Source organism: Rattus norvegicus, chromosome 12, assembly GCF_021556685.1.
Source record: "Rattus norvegicus strain SHRSP/BbbUtx chromosome 12, alternate assembly SHRSP_T2T, whole genome shotgun sequence".
NCBI classification, from domain to species: domain Eukaryota; kingdom Metazoa; phylum Chordata; class Mammalia; order Rodentia; family Muridae; genus Rattus; species Rattus norvegicus.
The window spans coordinates 11,313,313-11,330,602 of record NC_141545.1 but is presented as its reverse complement, the minus strand read 5'-3'; the positions used below and the strand labels follow the sequence as shown (position 1 = coordinate 11,330,602).

Below are 17,290 nucleotides of genomic sequence, written 5' to 3'. Positions count from 1 at the left end.
AGTATATCAAGTATTGGGACTGGAGAGATGGCTCAGTGGTTAAGAGCACTGGATGCTCTTCCAGAGGTCCTCAGTTCAATTCCCAGCAACCACATGGTGGCTCACAACCATCTGTAATGGGATCTGCTGCCCTCTTCTGGTGTGTCTGAAGACAGCTACAGTATCCTCACATACATTAAATAAATAATATATTTTTTAAAAAAGTATATCAAGTATTAAGTATTTAAGTATTTGTCCTAAAAAAAAAAAGCTTATGCAAACGATAACTTGTCCAGGTCGCGGCACGGACTGTTTACCTCACAAAGCACCACAACATGCATTTCCAGACGGACCAGCTTTAGAGCTGACACAACTCCTTGGGGGCAAGGACTTTACATGTTTGGCACAAGAGCTCCTATTGTACATTGGTGCTGATAAATATTTAATAACACTTCCTCCCACACCGGTTCTTGGCAAGGGTAGCCTTCCTGACTTTTCATGTCCACAATCAGTTCTGTATTTATTTGTACATTAGTTGTTCGAGGTGCGGTGTAATTTTTAAGCCCGAGTGAGGAGGCGCCGCCTTCTGTAGGTCTGGGATCTGCTTTGGGTGATGAGAATGTATCCAATTAGCAACAGATATTAAACATTGGTCCTTTTTTCTTTTTAAAAAGTCTTGGTCTGGAGAGATGGTTCAGTGGTTAGGAGTACTTGTTGAGACAGGATGTGGATTGTTTACCTAGTGGCCCAGAGGACTCGGGTTCGCTTCTAGGACCCATGTGGAAGTTCACGACTGTCCACAAATTCCAGTTCCAAGGGATCCGACGCCATCTTCTGACTTCTGTACAAACATGCATGTAGGCAAAACGCTCATATACGTAAAAAGAGATATAAATAATTTTCCAATCTCTCCATTTTCACAGATGCCCCTACAAAGCAAGCCACAGTTTTGGAAGTGACTCTAGCACCTGGCTTTGTCATCCAAGTTCCATAACTACTACTCTGACCATGAGTGGTTCACTTTAACTCCCTGATAACCAGTTTCCTAATCTCTGAACCAGTCCTTTGGCTCATCCCAGATGATGGTACCTGTTGACAAGACAATGTGGATGGAGGTCCCATTTCTAGATTATGAGCTACGGGCGATTAATAGTCATTAATTGGGAAAGGGAGAATTAGTGTTCTCCAGCAATGGGCCCCCTAACTGGTTATCCAATTCCAAGTGGTCAGCTCTAAAAACATATACATATGTTTTTAATAGCAATTAATGGACCCAGCAAGTTGTATTTATAAATGCATATTTATAAAGGAAAAGAGGTCATGAATGGAGAAAGAGAGGGAGAGCGGGGAGGTGTGAGAGGAGTTAATTACAGCGCATGCACATAACATTACAAAGTAAATTTAGTAAAACATGTTCAACTGTGAGAAAATCAAAAAGGTCTAAAATTGGATTAAATCTCTTGCATCTGGGAGACAAAAGTCTACTAACCACATGAACTCTGTCCCTTGGTTTCCTTATCACTAGAATTAAAACCTTATCTTTCTGTTTGCCGAAGAACAAGAAACACATAGAGGCATAAAGGTTTGCTGCGGTTATGAGCCCTGGGCCTGGGACATTCTATGTGTAAAGACACTGGTGCAGTCTGACGCTGTGGATTCTCACTATGGGAAGCCTTTCTCCCTCCCGTTCCCTCGTGATTTTTGTCATTCTGGTGTCTCCTGTTCAGAGCCTGCTACTTTTGCACATGCAAGCAAAAAAAAAAAAAAAAAAAAAGATACTTCTTGTTACAGCAACACTAGTGAGACCACAGAAGGATTTAATCTGCTCTTCCCCCCCCCCCCCCCCCCCCCGCTGTGGGCAGCCTCTTCTCAGGACCCAGGTTTTTCTGCCCAAAGCGAAGTTGTTAAATCCCCTTGCAAAAAGCCTGTGGGAGTCTGACTTTACTAGCCGGTCTTCCTTAGCTTGGTGCTCCCAGTGTTAAGAACCAACGTTTGTTTATACCTGCCAGGGTTTCCAAGGGTGACTCAGGGGAACTGGAAAGATCTTAGGCTCAGGCCAGCACAGACATCATTTCTCCCTGTAGCCACGTTGCCTTTGGAGTTAGGCAATGCTCAGCAAAGTGAAGCCGCGTTCACTTTTTCTTTGAGGACACTCAAAGCGTGGCCCACACTACATCTTCGTCTAAACCATCCCCAGCGCCCCAGCGCAGTGCTTCCCATCACGATGGTACCTCACTGCGTTACCCTGCGTGTAACTCATTGATGCTGTAGAGCGGGCACGGATCTACCAAGGAGCACGTGAATCATACGTTACTTCTGTGATCATGACTCAAAACTGCATGCTACATCCTTTGTGTATGCATTTGCAAATGCTTTTCTTTTTGAGTGTTGACTACAGGTCAAGCGGGGGCCTTTGACTTTCTCAGAAGTACTGACGTCTGCTTTCCTGTTCTGGAACCTTCTGTCTCTCCCTTGTTTCAATTGTTTGCCTCCCATTTTTAAGAGGTCGAAGGGGTTTGAGGATTTAGCTCAGTGGTAGAGCGCTTGCCTAGCAAACACAAGGCCCTGGGTTTGGTCCCCAGCTCCAAAAAGAAAAAAAAAAGAAAAAAAAAAAATCAAAGGTTCCTTTAAAAAAAAAAAAAGTAGCAATAATATTGAGTCTTGAGCTTGTCCATGTATTAATCTTTAATGAAGATCTTTTTTATGCAGGTTAATTTATGACATCATTTTGTTTATCCTTTTCTAGAGCATGCTTTGGGGCAGGCTCTTTGGTTTTTGTTTATCCTGGAGCACCTCACACTTTCTCCTATGTATTTCATGACATTTTGACGATGTCATACAGGTGCATAATTTGTTTTAGTCATAGTCCCCTTCATTGCTCTCTTGTCCCCCTCACCCTGTATGACTGTCATCCTCTTCCTCTAGCTAGTTAGTTCCCTTTATTTTATTTAATAATTGACTGATTTGGGGGGGTGACCCATTGACTTTGAGTAGAGCTACTTACATGCACATGGGTGAGGGGTTATTTATAGTAGCATACCAGAGGCTACACTGAGAGAGGGTCCTGACTTGGAACTTTGCCCCGGGCCTTAGGGAGGGTCCCTGAGTCCCCCTCCCTGCTCAGCCAATTAATGTAAAGGTCACCATGACCACCAATCATTGCGATCCTAATTGGTATTGCTATAATCTGCCCTTAAAAATTGTATAAAAATCTTATGAAAGGAAGAGAAGGGAGTCACCTCTCCTCTGGGTGCAGGATGACCCCAGAGTGCTGGAACAATAAACCTCTTGCTTTTGCATCGAACTCCATTCTTGAGTCTCATTTGGGGGTCTCCTGGTAGCTAAGGCTCACTTAGCCTTACAAGACCACTGAATTAAAGGTCCCCTACACTCAGCAGCCATTAACAGCCTATACATCCCCAGGGAGGGGTGGGATGCATGGGTCTGTCTTGCATCTATGAAGGCTTGAGATGGGTCTAATCCTGCCTGGGTCTGATGCACGTCTGATGTCAGAGCAGCTGCAGTTCATGAGTGCAAAGGCCCTGCGGCATCTGAAAGACTCCACCCCACAAGGCTCCTCTTCCTCCTCCGACTCTTACATTCTCTCTGTGACCTCTTCGGTGGTGTTCGCTGAGTCCTGCAGGGGCGAGATAAATATATTTTCTAGGCCTGAGCACTCAACATCACTCTAGCACTGGAAGCTGTTAGTGCGTGCATGTGGAGAGAAGATGTCAACCTAAGGTGTGGTTCTTTGGTCCCCATCTACCTTGATTTTTTTTGTCACTGTTTGAGACAGGGTCTCTCTTGGATCTGGATGACCAGTGAGCCTCAAGGATCATTTTTTTGTCTCCACCTCCAGTACTGGGATCACAGCACATGCCAGCAAGCCCAGCCCCCACCCTCTCCTCTCGATTTTTAATTTTATATGTGTGAGTGTTTTACCTGCATGCATGTCTGTTAGTACATGCGCTCAGTGTCCGCAGAAGCCAGAAGAGGCCATCAGGTGCCCTGGAAGTGGAGTTAGAGATGATTGTGAGCCACCATGTGGGTGCTGGGAGTCAAACCCAGGTTTTCTGTAGGAGAAGCCAGTGCTGTTAACCAATGAGCCATCTCTCCAGTCCCCACCCTATTACTTTTGAGGCACACTTTTGCTGGATATATCGGTCTCTACTGACATGTATTTTCCTTTATGGCATTAAATGCACCATCCCACTTCTATTTGACCTGCATGGTTTCTGCTGAGATATCTCGGTCATCTTGAATGTGAAGAAGCAACTTCTCCTTTCCTGCTTTTTAGACTCTCTTTGTCCTTCTGAAGTTTGAGAGAGAGAGAGAGAGAGAGAGAGAGAGAGAGAGAGAGAGAGAGAGAAAGAGAGAGAGAAAGAGAGAGAAAGAGGAAGAGAGAGAGAGAGAGAGAGAGAGAGAGAGAGAGAGAGAGAGAGAATCCCTTTATTTGTCTGTGTGTGTTTCTCCTCAACCTTGACAAGTTTTTCTTGTGGAATAGGTTAGTCCCCTTGATAAGACTATAAATCTCTTAGATTCTACTCCCTTTTCCTTTATTTATTTTTTTTACTCTTGTGCATTCGGTCTAACAATGCCAAATGAAGTTCGCTGCTTCTTTCCTCTTCATGCTTCAGTGCACTGCTGGATGCTGCCATGAACATTTAAATTTGGCTGCTGTGTTTTTCAGTTCCATAATTTCTTACTGGTTCCATTTTAGTAATGTATCCATCTCTTTGTCCACGCGACCCTTTTCTGGGTTGTATTTACTTTGTTGCCTTTGTTTTCTCTTCAGTCTGCTGAGCATAGTGATTTTCTTCTTACCTTTATTTCCTTCATGGGAGGGTGAGGCATACGTCTGCTGAGACCTTCGAGAAGGTCATAGGGTGACTTGTGGGAGCGGGTTCTTTCCTTCCACCACGTGGATTTCAGGATTGAACTCAGGTTGTCGGATTCGGTGGCAAATGCCTTTACCTTCTGGGCCATCTTGTCGGCCCCGCTGAACATATTTAAATCAATGTTTTCAAGCTTTTGTCAAATCCAAGCCCAGGATTTTAGACTGATTTCTAGACAGTTGTTTTGCTTCTGTGAATAGGCTCACCTTTATTTTTCCCTTAAAGTTGTTCATTTTGTCTTGCATCCATTTGCTGATGAAAGGCCTTGGCAGTGCAAGCCTGTAGCCTCAGTTATTGAGAAGGCTGAGGATGGAGGATTACAAATTCAAGGACAGCCAGCCAGGGCATCTTAGAGAGACCCCCTAGAGGAACCATAGAGGACCCCCCCCCCCTCAACACACACACACATCGGACCTTCAGCTCAATGGGAGAGCATTTGCCTACAATATGTGACCTCCTGGTTTCAACACAAGTGGCACAAAAAGAGAGTGGGGGAAGGGAAGTCAGAGCTCTCTTCCCAGACTTGCCTGATTGACTGTGTTCAGGGGAAGGTGGTGCAAAGCAGCTAATCCTCATGGTGCCTTTGGGTGTTCTCAGACATTTTCCTCGAATGTGTCTCCCTTGGGTCTATGTACGTAATGTTAGCTTGATGCCCTGTGCGTGGAGATGTTTTTAAATGCCTTAAATTCCCTTTGGGTCTTGCTTCAGGACCACAGAACCCACTGTATTCCTCTGCCCATAACTTCTGCCCTCAGGGCTCCCAGGGACAACCTCTCTGCAGCTCTCACAACCCACACTCTCCGCCCCTAACTCCAGCAGCCTCCAATCTGATATTGGAGCTAACCTGTACTGCTTTTCCGTTCAGTCCCTCTTGAACCTCCCTCAGGCCAGGCTGTCTAGACTGAAGCTCTGCAGCCAGCCGCTGGGGGCGCTGCTGAGATAGACTGGGGGAAATGAGTTCTGCAGCCGGCAGATGGGGGTGCCACTGAAATGGACTAGGGGACGTGGGACTGTTCAGCCAGTGGGGAAGCTGCTGAAATAGACTGGGAAAAGTGGAAAAGTGCAAGACTGTCTTGGGCTCATATCAGCTTGTCTTCTTTATTTTGGTAATAATAGACATTGTGCAGATTCTGTCTCAGGAGCTGTTGTCGTTCCTGCACGTCTTTCTAAAATAAACTGTTTTAAGTCTCTTAAAGTCACCCTCAGCTTCGCATAGTGTCCTTGTTAAACTGAACAAGGTAACAGTCTGTTCGTTTTCAGCCCGCTGGTGGACTCCAGCTGTGCAGTACATTCGGAGCAAAATGCTAAGTGGTGTTTCCCTCCCTTGGGCTGATGCCCATTAGTAAGAGTCCTTTTAAACATTCTGTGAGGATCTTCTCTGAACAGCTCAGATGTGACAGATTAAAACCATGTCGTCAATGCGTGCGCATTCATGGCTTGATTTCAAATGTTAGGTGTGGGGCTTATGAAAGGAAAATTGAAAAGGGGATTTCAGCATCCCTCCCCACCCCTTAAGACCCCGCCCTTTTGTGCAATTGTGTCCCCACTGGCTAAGATTCAAACGCCATCATCTGAAAAAGAGGATGCAGGTTTATGAGCGACTGCTGTCTTCTGTGGAAGATGTAGCTAGCTGAACAAATCCTAAGGCAGTCGTTCGCAAAGCGTGAGAGATCACGTTAAAATCTCTTCTCTCAAGGTTTCAAAAACAGTGTCAGGATAATTTGCTTCCTCCTTGACAACTAGCAATCAGGATGTATGTGTGTATCAGACTTTAAGAGGTGTTGTAGGTGGAGAGCTCTGGTCTGATAGGAAACTCTTCATAAAACGTGAAATCTCAGAGGTTAGAATGGCGCAGGCTTCTAACACACCCCGCGTTCCGTGCCACCAATAACTGGAATTCTTCACAGTTTGGCATTTAATTTACCACATTATGTTTCTCTAATTCTTCTCGAGAGAAACAAAAACTCCGAAACTGTCAAAGAGCAGCATCGAATCCCTCCCTCCTTGGTGCTGTGATTTGTCCTGTCTTGCACGTCTTATCTCACGAAGTTGCCTCATATGTCAACAAAATGTCACTTCCCACAGAACCAGGATCCACATTTTTTTGTCACAACAGCTGATAAAACACGGATGCAATTCTTTTTATAACTCGGTCTTGCGTATAGAGAAATATTTTTGTTTGGCAAAGTGTTGCCAGCTGGGGAGACACAGCTGTGTTTAGCTCGTGTGTGACGTCATATCGCTGAGAGCCCTGACTCGTGGGCTGCAGAGGGTTGCGTTTGTAAGTGGTGACGCGTGGATTTGCAGACAAAGGTAATCATTTTGCCTGGTGAAGACCCATCTTTCGGAAGGCCTGGCCCCAGACTCAGCACAGCAATTCAGGGATTCTGAATTCTTGGGAGGCACCATGATTTTTTTTTTTTTTAAACCATCTGAGCCATTCAGGTGCCTTTCCCTCACCTCTGCGTCAGTCTGATTGGCTGGAATAGACCTGCTCCCTCCCCCACCGCCCTCCTTGTCCGAACTAAAGTCAAGGCTCCTTGAAGACTCAGTGATGGGGATGAGGAAAGGCTTGTTGCCATTCAGGCTGCTTTGGATCCTTTAATAAACACGTCCCAGCAACCTACGTAGACTTTGACTTAAACCTGCTAGCCACTTCCCTGTCTTCCTTGCCGGATGAGAAATAGCTAATTCGCCACCTTCTTCACAACATGAAAGGTAGGCGCAGTGACACAGACTTTTAATCTCAGCAGTTGGGAGGCGGAGGCAGGCAGATTTCTGAGATCGAGGTCAGCTTGTTCTACCTAGTGAGTTCCAGAACAGCCAGGGGCTGTATCGGGAGACCCTGTGTCAACCTCCCTGCTCCCACATGTCCCCACAAAGTCCTTTAAGATAGTGTCTGGCATCCAGACCAGATCTAATAAATATGTTAACGAATAAGGAAAGATATGAATGATTGAATCTTGTCCTGTAAACGGGGCACTGATATGCCCATCCAGGAATTATAATTAACTCTCATCACCCTCCCTCTGTGCACCAGGTATGGTAATCTTACTAACAGCCCCGAACGGCACATGTGGCTAGGACTGTACCAGCCAATCCGGTTTTTACCTTAGACTTGTCAAGACCTTTATATCCAAGCTGTCCTTGAAGTTAAATGGCTGCTGCTCCCTGAGTGTATTAGCACGCTTAATGTTAAAAGGATAGATATGCACCTACCTTTTACTATATTTACATTGAAAAAGAAAAGACACTATAACATGATAGCCATTGTAGTCTACAGTGGGCTGTGAATTGTAAGTGAATTGAAACACTTAGCCAATTACCTATACCTAGGAGCCGTTTATGATTCTCTGGTCATGTTACCACGGACTTGTATACAGAGAATCGGGTTTTCTGTGAGTTGGAAACCAGCCCGATCTATAGAGTGAGTTCCAGGAAAGTAGGGCAACACAGAGAGACCTCCTCTGCCTCAAACAAAACAAAAAAACAAAAACCAACCAACCAAACAAACAAAAAGCCTCAGGGCCAGCTCGATGAGCACCATTTCTTATTCCAGAGACGTTCAGTGTATGTAGGAGAAAAGACTTCTTCTGATAGAGTCCTTAGGGCGATCCTTATTAGCTAAGTAAGGCATCCTGGGGGAAGTGCCCCTGATCCTCCAACCCGGACCACAACCCAGGGTAAAACCAGGTGAAAACCAGCACCCGACATGGCCACAAATAAGTCAGTGTTGATCAGGGATCACCTGTTGGGCTAAGTTGGTGTGGTCCTCTTACATTGTGTTGTATTCTGGGGGACTTTACGCTGGAAAACCCCAGCTAGTGTCACAGAGGAGACAAAGGACTGTTTCTGTTTGGTGTTAACCATATACCGGATGCTTAGCCCAGCCCTGGCCGCGTGGGCATGGTAGGTTCCTAGCATTTGTTAGAGGAACCGTACGTTAGGAACAATACCACGTGACTTTGAAACTTAGCTCTATCACCCGCTCGCTGACTAGCTGGCCTTGGACAAGTCCTAACTCCACACAGAGTCCCTAGACTGACAGGAGGGCAGGGTGAGCTTCTTTACCCGGCGACCTCGCACGTGGCTCAGACGTGTGGAGATCAGTGAGGGCCAGTGACTTAAGGGAAATCAGATTGCCCGTGGCTGAACAGCATTTGGAGTAAGAGATAAAGTAGCTAAGGTGATCAGAGAATCCTCTGTACTGGGAATGTAACCGGACCCAGAAGAAAGAGAACAACAGGAAGCATGGGGCAGAATGGAGGCGGGAGCCCGCCGACACAGAAGGAACAAACATCCATGCTCTTCTCTGGGAGACCTGACATGTTTTTATCTTTCTTGTCACCTTTTAGGGCTCCTCGTTCTTTTTTTTATGAATATTAAACTTTTTAATGAATAAGAAACATTTATAGGGACTGGAGAGATGGCTCAGAGGTTAAGGGCATTGACTGCTCTTCCACAGGTCCTAAGTTCAAATCCCAGCAACCACATGGTGGCTCACAACCATCTGTAATGGGATCTGATGCCCTCTTCTGGTGTGTCTGAAGACAGCTACAGTGTACTTATATATAATAAATAAATAAATCCTTAAAAGCAACAGAAAAAGAAACATTAAATATATAACTTAATTATATATCTATTTATAATATCAATATTTTGCACTATTGTTTTTCAGTAGATCTTGTCCCTTTTTTAGAGCATGTGAGTTTTCTGAGTGTCTTTAGTTACAGTTTTTATTGCTGTGATGAATATATATTATATAAATATTAAATATTATACATTATGTAATAAAACACATATAATTATATTTTAACATATAATTATATGTACATAAATATATAATTATATATTATCTTATATTTTGTCATGTATGTATAAAGTATATGTATTTGTATATATAAAATAAATATACTGTATATTTACATTATATAAATGATAATATATAATTAATTTATTATTTCAGGTTACACTTCCAGGTAACAGTCTATCACTGGAGGAAGTCAGGGCTGGAACCTGGAGGCAGGAGCTGATGCAGAGGCCATGGAGGGGAGCTGCTTACTGGCTTGCTCCTCATAGCTTGCTCAGCCTGCTTTCTCATAGACCCCAGGGCCATCTGCCCAGAGATGGAACCACCACTGTAGCCTTGGTCCTCCCCTATCAGTTATTAACCAAGAAAATGATTCACAGATCTGCTTACAGGCCAATCTGGTGGGAGCATCTACTTAACTAACAGTCCTTCTTCCCAGGTGGCTCTAGCTTGTGTCAAGTTGACATTAAAAACTAGCCAGCACACTATGTCATAAGCCTTCATTTCTTTTCTAAGTATTTTTGATTTATTCTTGCAATGTTTCACGCAATGTATTTTAATTAAATTCATCCCTCCCTAACTCCTTCCAAATGCTCGCCCTTCTTCCTACCCCCTGAATTACCCTCTGTTTGTTTATTTTCACTCAGTAATCCATCAGTCCACATACTTGTGGGTGCAGGACTATTCACTGAGGTATAGCTGACCTACCAGGAGCCACACACACACACACCCGTAAAGGAAACGACCTCTTCTTTCCCCAGAAGCCATCAACTGTCCGTGCATAGCACCTCATGTAGTGGGGGACTCACCAGTCCCTTCCTGCTCCAAGCTAAAGTTTGACTGGTATGATCTTTGTACCTAGTGGGCAGGAGGGGGCAAGGAATTAGAAAGACCTACCTTACTATGGTATATATATTTATATCCAAAGGACTCTGTTTCCTACCAAGGAGACACATGTGCATCTGCGTTCATTGCTGCTCTTTTTTTAAACTTTTTTTTTTTTCCGGAGCTGGGGACTGAACCCAGGGCCAGCAAGCGCTCTACCACTGAGCTAAATCCCCAACCCCATTGCTGCTCTTTTGATAAATAGCTGGGATACAGAAACTGCCTGGATCCAGTCTGTGATGGTTTGAATATGCTTGACTCAGGGAGTGGCACTATTAGGAGGTGCAGCTCTGTTGGAGTGGGAATGGCCTTGTTGGAGTGGGTGTGGCCTTGTTGGAGGGGTGTGGCCTTGTTGGAGTGGGTGTGGCCTTGTTGGAGTGGGTGTGGCCTTGTTGGAGTGGGTGTGTTACTGTGGGTGTGGGCTTTAATACCTTCGTCCTAGCTGCCTGGGAGCCAGTCTTCTCCCAGCAGCCTTCAGAAGATGTAGGATTTTCAGCTACTGCGGCCTGGATACTGCCATGTTCCCTCCTTGATGGTAATGGACTGAACCTCAGAACCTGTAAGCCAGTGCCAGTTAAATGTTGTCCTCATAAGAGTTGCCTTGGTCGTGGTTCAGAGCAGTGAAACCCTAAGACAATGTCCATCTGCTGGTGGATGGATAATGAAGATGGGGTTCACGTACACAATGGGGTTTTATTCAGCTGTAGGGAAAATTGAAACCATGACATTTGCAAGTCAATGGATGGAGCTAGAGAGAAAACCCACACTAATATCTTAATATCTTAAAAATCTTAATATCTTAAAATCTAGCTAGATCCTGAATTTTTGTTTGACATTTTCTCATGAGTTCAAAGCACTTTCTGGAAATCTTTTCTAGAATATTAATCTGACACAAAATGAAGAGGACAGATTTTCAGGTATCCTATTTGCCCTTTGTTCTAGGAACAGTGGGTATGAGGTCTGCATAGTCATTCATTACACTCTTCAACACAACACCGTCAGATATTGGAATGCCTGTGACCCCCTTTTTTCCTTTTCTTTTCTTTTTCTTATTTTTCAGGACAGAGTTTCTCTGTGTAACCCTAGCTAACCTGGAACTCGCTCTGTAGACCAGGCTGGCCTCGAACTCAGATATCTGCCTGCCTCTGCCTCCTGAGTGCTGGGGTCAAAGGTACTGGTGACTCTTAAGAAACCTCAAATTGAAGCCAGGTATGGCAGTTTGAGCCTGTGGTGTGTGGTACAGATGCCTTTAACCACAGCAGAGGCAGGCGAATCTCTGAGTTCTAGGCCACCCTGGTCTATATAGTGAGACCTTGGCTCAAAAAAAAAAAAAAAAAAGCAAAAGGGAAAAAAACTACAACCTAAGATGACAAGTCTTTAGAACAGGGCAGATTTTTAACATAGTACCTGCTAAATGTAAGCCTATAAATGCATAAAATATTTTATAGTAATTTTATAATGAAAGCACCTTTCCTTGCTTCTTAAGTTTTGAGGCCTTATTGAACTTACACATTTTCCAAAGTAAGTAAACAAAGACATGGGTGTTCATTAAGCAAAGTATTGGCTTGGCACGGGAACATGTGGATTTTAGCAAATTTATATTTTCTCTTTACAGTGGGTATTTTACATTTCTTATCAAAGCATTTGCCTTTTGTCTGGGTCTCACTCAAGGCCACGCAAAGTCACTCCTCAGTCTTTGGTTGTTGGTACTGACTGTAGTTAAGGGGGCTGGACACTGACTGGCTCGGGGAGGACAAGAGTAAATTCTGGTTCAATTTCAACCCAAATCCTCTGCCTTCACATAGTTACTTTGCCTTTTAGAAAATCTTGGTAAGACTCTGGGCTATGCGAAAAACCTGCCTTTTCCTGTGTTCCTCTTGTTTGCAACAACGTAATGTTTGCTTCGAAGCCAGGAACCTTAGGATGGGCAATGGCCAGCAGGAGGTGGTGTCCCTGGGGCAGGCCTTGAATTAAGAGACAGGCGGAGGGGTTGGGGATTTAGCTCAGTGGTAGAGCGATTGCTTAGGAAGCGCAAGGCCCTGGGTTCGGTCCCCAGCTCCGGAAAAAAAAAGAACCAAAAAAAAAAAAAAAGAAAAAAAAGAAAAAAGAGAGACAGGCGGATCTATGAGCCTGGTCTACAGAGGGAGTTCCAAGACAGCTCGGGCTACACAGAGAAACCCTGTCCAAAACGACGACAACAACAATAACAGTGGATGGGCAGTGACTTTTTTGTCAAAACAGAGCATAAAATTGAATAAAATTATTTCTGATTAAGTGTGCATTATGAAGTTTGGGTGTCCTTCAATAGTGATCTTTAAGTTCTGATACTGTAATTACACACACACACACACACACACACCCAGAGAGAGAGAGAGAGAGAGAGAGAGAGAGAGAGAGAGAGAGAGAGAGAGAGGCAAAATGAAAATGGCTGGAATCTGCTACTCTGAAATCGACAAGGGGAGCTTCCTAGCCTGCTGGCCAAGTAAAGCATCCATTGACCCCATTCCTGGCAACTTCAAGTGATGGCTGAGTCTTTTTATTTTATTTAATTAATTTTTTTTTTCGGAGCTGGGGACCGAACCCAGGGCCTTGCGCTTCCTAGGCAAGCGCTCTACCACTGAGCTAAATCCCCAACCCCTTTAATTAATTAACTAATTTGGTTTTTTTGCCTGCATGTATGTCTGTGTCCCGTGTATGTGTGGTGCCCATGGAGGACAGAAGAAGGCATAGGCTCCTCTACAGCTGGAGTTAAAGACAGTTGTGGACCACCTGTGGGTCCTGAGACCCAAACCCAGGTCCTCTGCAAAAGTAGCAAATACTTTTGATCCCTGAGCCATCTGTCCAGCCCCTGAAACACTGTGTTTTAAAAATTTTCCTGGAGACTTCTATTTCCCCATTAAAAACTACAGTATGCCATTTAGATGAAGTAAACAAGCTTAGGGAAACGATTCTGTTGGAAAAAGAAGGTCCAGTGAAAGATGGTCCCAGTGGATGCTTCTGGAAGGGTTAAGGAAGTGAATGAGCATGTGAATCTGTGTGAAAGGCGAGCCTCCATCCTCTTGTTGAGCACCAGTTGCAATTGTGCCTCCCCTTTAAAGAGTTCCGACATCCAATGGGGAACAGAGGAAACCACGATTCTACTCTTGCTTCTGCTCCAGAATGCCAGCACCTATCGGGGCAGGACACAGATGCTAAGCTCTCTTCCGTTTGAGGAAATATAAGCCTTGTTTCAGGAGTGTGTACGAGCCCAGGTGCTGTGGTAGTCGGATGTCTCCTTAACCCAGACACAGAGCCTCTAGGTTGGTCAAGCTAGTTCAGGTTGGTCAAGCTTCCCAAGTCGCACACAGTATTGTCCAACCGTAAACGCACGCACGCAAGCACGCATGAGCGCACGTGCTAACCTCAGCTCTCTGTCCCATTCTCTCCTTCCTAGTTGTTCCAGGGCCCACCGGATCACCCACTTCATGCGCTCCCACTGGCCTCCAGGGCTGTGAGCCCTACATCAGAGTGAGCTGGGGTTTACCAGCGGATAAGAACACAAGCCCTAGGGCCATGTTCATGTGACAGCTGCTCTGTGAGCACTCTGGATCCCATGGGACCACACCTGAGCCGGGTCCCTGCTCCGTTGTATTCCTGAAGCAAATCTAAAATCTTAACGGTTTCTGTGGTTTTAACCAGCAGATTGCAGATCATCTATCTATCTGCCTTGCCCAACTCTTCAGTCTTTTCTCATTTTAGTTCCTGTCATTAATATTCTTTACGCAAGATGAAAAAGATAATAAAAAGTTCGCAGGTCCCCCTCAAACTCTGTGTCGCTTTCGTCGTTCTCTTAGACTTTATCCACTCACACACAGAGAGTCTGTCTCTTTTTCTATTTCTTTCTCAGCATGGATCTCCTCTGCTTATGATTCAATTTAATTGATAGGCACAGTTGGGAGAATTCACAAGTAATAACTCATTTCAGCTCTCCCAGAACTGTAATTAGACGATGTGTCAGAATTTCCCGGGTCTAGCTGCCTTGTCTCTTATTCAGGTCACTTCTCCTTTTTCTCTTCTCTTTAGGCTGGATTCTGGGTCATTTCTTCAGATACTATCTTTCAGTTCACCAATCCTTTAAGAGCTGTTGAATTTGCCTTTCAGTCCATCTGAAAATTTCTGATTTCAAAGACTAGAGTTCTCTTACGTCTAAGGTGTATCTCTCTTTTTCTTTAATATATTTGAATATTCCTAATATTTTTGGTTTGGGTTATATCATTTAAAACATGTCTTCTATTTGTGGTTATTTTGTAGTTTATGTTTTTTTTAATTCTCTCATTGAGTACCTTTGGGGAAGGTCTATTTCTTCTATCAGATTTATTTATTTAATACGAGTGCTTTAGATGCATGTACACCAGTAGAGGGCCCCAGATCCCATTACAGATGGTTGTGAGTCACCATGTAGTTGCTGGGAATTGAACTTAGGACCTTTGGAAGAGCAGTCGGTGCTCTTAACCACTGAGCCATCTCTCCAGCTTCATATTATAGTTTTAAATAATTACTTGTCCTCTTGTATGTCTGTGCACCACCTGTGAGTAGTACCTGTGGAGGCCAGAAGAGGGCGTCAGAACTCCTGGAACTGGAGTTACAGATGGTTGTGAGCTGCCATGTAAGTGCTGGGTATCGAACACAGGTCCTCTGTAAGAACGCCTTTAATCCCAGCCCTCGGGAGGCAGAAGCAGGAGGATCTCTGTGAGTCCAAGGCCAGCCTGGTCTACAGAGTGAACTCCAGGACAGCCAGGGTTACACAGAGAATCCCTGTCTCAAAAAAGCAAAACAAAACAAAACGTGGAGTTTTTCTTACTTCTCTATCACCTCTCAGAGTTACTCTTTATATCTCCCACTTCCTTGATTCTTTAGCTTGTTAACTCCTTAGGGGTGGGTTTTACTTTTTTTTTTTTCTTTTTTTTGGAGCTGGGGACCAAACCCAGGGCCTTGCACTTGCTAGGCAAGCGCTCTACCGCTAAGCTAAATCCCCAACCCAGGGTTTTACTTTTTTCATCAAATTTTCCTTAAAAAAATTTTTTTTATGGGGATTCTTTGCAGTAAAGACAAAACTGTGTCCCCTTTATGGTGTTTTGCCCATCCCTCTACCCAGAACCTGAGGGCCTTCTCAGCTAAGATTCACCCAAAATCAAATCTAAGACCCGATGCATTTCGGAGTAAGAAGTGTGAACATGAACTCCAGGTTCAAATGCAGACTGACCTGCGAGTCCAGGTCTCAGCAGTAATTGCTTCTGTCTCTCCACAGTACCATGATCCAGGACTCTGTGTACATGTGCATGACTGTGTGTGTGTGTGCATTTGTGTTGTGTGTATGAGTATATGAGTATGTATATATGTGTGTGCACGTGTGTGTAAGAGTGTATTGTATACATGTGTGTGAGTGTATTGTGTATATGTGTATGGGTATGTGTATGCACGAGTGTGTTATGTATTTGCGTACATGCGTGTGTTGTGTATGAGTGGGTATGTGTTGTGTATGTGTATGAGTGTGTTTGTGCTGTGTGTGTTGTGTATGTGCATGAGCATGTCTGTGTATGTGTGCAAGCATGTGTGTTGTGTATGAGTGTGTGTGTGAATGTGTTATGTATGTGTATATGTATGAGTGTATATGCATGTGTACGTGTTGTGTATGTGTATGAGTGTGTTGTATATGAGTATATGTGTTGCGTATGTGTATGAATGTATTTGTGTGTGTGTGTGTGTGTGTGTGTGTGTGTGTGTGTGTGTAACCTTGGCTTAGACACAAGCTGTTTTTCACATTCCTGGACCCTCAGTACGCAATGAGTGCAGCAAGCCTGTCTCCACAGATCTCTAACCTCAAGGTGCTCAACTGGTTTGTCCTCAGAGTGGCCAAGGTTGCTCAGAGCAAGAGAGAAAGCCGGTATGCCCTAACTTGGCCTTTGCTTGTGTCCCAGTAGTCATGGCTATGGTACGGCTTTGCATGTGTCCCAGAAGTCATGGCTATGGTATGGCTGGAACATGACTCAGAAAGGACAGATTTAATCCGAACAGGTGGGGTCTGCAGTCCACCTCTCCCTCCCACAGGTCAGATGCCGCTGTCTGCCAGGCTGGTGGGGGGAAGCAGAGTCCAGATCGAGCAGGATCTTGGTCTGGTTGGGAGTGCGTGCCCCGGACACATCACTTCCTCCTGGTGCTAAGTCACCTCTCCGTGAGAGGAGAGAGGAGGCCTTCTCTGACGATCTTTACTGAAGCAGCTCTCTAAGATGGCCTTAGCGTACTCATATTTCTTTATTGGGGGTAGGCTTGAACACATACGCTGTACTCGGGGTGAACCGAGGGTTATATAATTTTGGGGAAAGGTGTGAGAATATCCAGGGGAGGCAAAGATCACTGCCTAAAGGGTAAAGCTACTGAGGTGCCTCATTTGCGTGTGGAAGTTTCCGGTGTTGAACAGTGTGACTGACTACTTGTGATCACCTGACTGGGCCTGGTTACATGCTCCTAGGCAGGCATGGAAACAGGGACGGAGCTATCCCACTCCTGCTGGTCTCAGGGTGAGATTCTGTTCTTAACTTTTGAGATTTCTGAGGTTTGGACAGGTTCAACCTCCCATTCGATGCTAATACCTTTGGTGTCACAGTCCCCATGCCCTGTAATAACAGATGGCTCAGGCGATCTCAGGTTCTGGTAGATGACGAAATTCTTCTTCCTGATACAA

General features: G+C 44.7%; 1 protein-coding gene and 1 long non-coding RNA gene across 6 annotated transcripts in view; one reads left to right on the top strand and one right to left on the bottom strand.

Annotated features, from left to right (window-relative positions):
- Fry (FRY microtubule binding protein) overlaps positions 1 to 17,290 on the top strand; it is a 394,540-nt gene that overhangs the window by 108,106 nt on the left and 269,144 nt on the right. The gene's annotated exons all lie outside the window — the stretch shown is intronic.
- The window catches only part of LOC102546827 (uncharacterized), a 40,494-nt gene continuing 25,850 nt past the window's right edge, over positions 2,647 to 17,290 (bottom strand). For both annotated transcript variants that reach the window (XR_015634569.1, XR_015634570.1), the window contains exons 3-4: positions 3,922 to 3,987; positions 2,647 to 3,616 (exon numbers count right to left, since the gene is read on the bottom strand). This is a non-coding gene — a long non-coding RNA (uncharacterized LOC102546827). The remainder of the gene's footprint in view (positions 3,617 to 3,921; positions 3,988 to 17,290) is intronic.